Here is a 3310-nt window from a genome sequence, read left to right as displayed (position 1 = left end):
TTATCTGCCTATTGTATATGATGAGATGTGCAGATTCGGTAAAGGGATGGTATGCCTGAAGGAAGAGTGAAATAAAAATACGAACAACTATGTTATAATTTGATTGTTATCTGTTGACACTGCTTAAAACTTACTAAGCATTGTAATGCTTACTCCGTTTACTCTGTTTCCTCTGTTTTATAGATCTCATATCGAAGCTACAGGCTCGGGGATCGTCAGCAACTAGTCACACTATCACTATCCACTGTTTGGTACTGCTATGTTTCGGATTGTCTTATGGCATGTATAAGATAGACTAGTGGCGGAAGAATATTTTGGTTAATGTATATAGCCATGCGAAAATGGCTTATATATGTTTGAGCATAATGTTATAATCATTTGGTACGGAATTGGTTAATCGCTATCATGATTTGTGCTAATTATGCTAAAAGGGCTAGTTGAATCATGGAAACTATGAAATAGGTAAAGTCTACCTTAAAGGCAGATGCTGGCAGCAGCAGTGATGTAGATTTGGAAAATCACTAAAAATAGTAGGATTGGAATTAAATAGTGAATAAATTATGTAAATGAACCTTGATGAATCTATTTTCATAGAAAAGTAACGAAATGATCATATGGACAGTATGTTAAGAGATATTCAGGTTCTCGTGAGAAGGGTCCAGAACGGTTTCTGGATTCCCTGTTCCGACTTTGGAAATTGATTGTAAATTAACCAGAGATAATTAGGAGTCATTCCATATATGTATGGATTTCTCTCTGAGTCTAGTTTCTATAGAAACAAACGGCATCAGTATTGAAGCCCTGTGCAGGGAGATATCCAAGTCGTAATGCGCAAAGGTCAGTGTAGTCGATACCTGTAACATGGGAGACTTTGACTAATAAACTGTACTAATTGGCCTGACCAAAAATTCTAGAAAAAAATATGTAGATGGACATATGAGTCTAGTTTTAGGGAAAAATTACGAAACTTATTTTCAAGTTGTGAAACTCAAGATATGATTTTTAAAGCAACTAGTACGCAGATTGGCAGTGTCTGGGAAATTTTTTTTTATAAGTGGTTAAAGTCTGCTAACACCTCGTGTTCGACTCCGGTGACGGTCTCGGGTTCGGGGTGTTACAGACTTACTCAAGGAAAGCCGATTGATCCATCTCAAGAGACGGATTCGTCATCAAGACTGGAGATCTCCCTTCAAGTTCCTTCAGGAGTTTTGGGTTTTCTTATGTTTTGTTATCTTTATGCTTTTGAGATGTTTTCTTTCATAAGGATTAACTAAACCCCTAAATACCTAAGGGGAATGAAACCTAAGACAGATCTTGTTATTATTACCTGAATTGTATGATAAATATTTGACTTGTTCTTAATTATGTGTTCTTAATTCTTGTTTTGATATTCCAGGATATTGATTCAAGTTCAGCTCTTATTCAAAGGAGGAATAGACCCTATCTAAGAGTAAATTTGTCATGATTAAGTGGAGTTGATTGCGCGCCTAGAGATAGGGTGACAAGATTTTGCCGGATTAGGGTGAAACCTAATAAAGGAATCCATAGATCGAGTTAATGCAATTCTAGGGTGTTAATTAGAAAGAGATTTTAATTATTCAACCTAGGGTTAGACGTTATTAGTTTCGAGAGAGATAATAATATAACTTAAGGATTTCTACGGAGCAAGTCAAATGAATAAATCGTCTGATTCATAGTCAAATAACAAGTGAAGTCTAGGTGGATTTGTCCTTAGGTATTGTCTCAATCAATCGAATTTTCCCAAAAGTATTTACCCAAGTTTTTCTTTCTGTGCATTCTTAGTTAGTAATTAGTTTAGAAAACCAAACCTCTTAAATTTTAGGCTAGATAATAAAAAGGAAGTAAATACTAGTACTCGTAGTTCCTTTGGGTTCGACAATCCGGTCTTGCTGAACTATACTATTGATCGATAGGTATACTTGCCTTAATCATGATAATAAGTTAGTCTCAAGAACATTTCATTTATAAATCTTTAAAACCTGCTACGAATATCACGTATCAAGTTTTTGGTGTCGTTGCCCAGGAACTAGGATATTAGGAAAACTCGATTTTATTACTTCAGCCACTTTACCTTTATTACAATTTAAATTTTTAGTTTCTTTCCTAATTTTTCTCTGATTTCCTTCTAACAGGTTTTTCTAGTTTATGCCCAGAAGAAACCTGTCAGGACCACTACTTTTTGACAGTGAGATCAATCGCACAATTCGTAGAAACTGGAGAGAAATAATGCGAAGCCTAAGATACACAGAGGATGAGCAAGAGGACGATACTTCAACCACAACCGAGAAGATGGCTGAAAACCAAGAAAATCCGCTACCTCCTGCGATTGCTGTTAATCAGAATCCTGCTCCGCGCACTATGAATGATTATGCTAAACCTTATTTAACTGGAACTGAATCGAGCATAGTTAAACCGGCTGTAGCCGCAAATACTTTTGAACTAAAACCTCACACAATTCAAATGATACAACAGTTTGCTGAGTTTGATGGTTTACAGGACAAGGATCCCAACGCTCACTTGGAAAACTTTTTGGAACTATGTGATACATTTAAAATTAATGGCGTTTCTAATGACGCCATTCATCTTCGGTTATTCCCTTTTTCATTGAGAAACAAAGCTAAACAGTGGTTGAACTTGTTTCCACGAGGGCCAATCACTACTTGGGCACAAATGACTGAAAAGTTTTTATTAAAATATTTTTCGCCAGCTAAAACGGCTAAATTATGTAATGATATTTCTTCATTTGTGCAGATGGATTTAGAAACACTCTACGATGCATGGGAGAGATACAAGGACCTCTTGAGAAGATGCCCTCACCATGGGTTACCGCTTTGGCTACAGTTCAAACCTTTCATAATGGCCTAAATCCTTCGACTCGACAAATGGTTTACGCAGCTGCTGGCAGAACCATCAATAATAAGACACCTGAAGATGCCTATGAATTTATAGAGGAGATGTCATTGAATAACTATCAGTGGCAAGTCATGAGGGCAAAGTCAATGAAAACAGCCGGCGTTTATAACATCGATACGGTCACCATGCTCTCTATTCAGGTAGAACTCTTGAATAGGAAAATTGATGGTTTTCTTAGTTCTTCACAGGTTCACCCAGTAATGCAATGCGAAGCAAGTGAAGGCAGATCAAGTAGTTCAGAATACCTACCTTATGGCCACAACATGGAGAACGAAAGGTTAAATTACATGGGTAACAATCCTCGATCTCAAAACAATCTATATAGCAATACTTACAATGCAGGTTGGAGGAACCACCCTAATTTTTCATGGGGAGG

At 36.8% G+C, this 3310-nt stretch overlaps 1 non-coding gene across 1 annotated transcript; it reads right to left on the bottom strand.

Annotated features, from left to right (window-relative positions):
* Positions 1–2739: 2739 nt before the first annotated feature.
* On the bottom strand, positions 2740–2846 carry LOC121213285 (small nucleolar RNA R71). The gene has a single exon (XR_005908668.1). It is a non-coding gene; the product is annotated as a small nucleolar RNA R71 (small nucleolar RNA).
* Between the last annotated feature and the right edge of the window lie 464 nt (positions 2847–3310).

This window comes from Gossypium hirsutum, chromosome A13 (genome assembly GCF_007990345.1).
Source record: "Gossypium hirsutum isolate 1008001.06 chromosome A13, Gossypium_hirsutum_v2.1, whole genome shotgun sequence".
Classification (NCBI taxonomy): Eukaryota; Viridiplantae; Streptophyta; class Magnoliopsida; order Malvales; family Malvaceae; genus Gossypium; species Gossypium hirsutum.
This window is presented reverse-complemented; position numbering and strand designations above follow the sequence as displayed.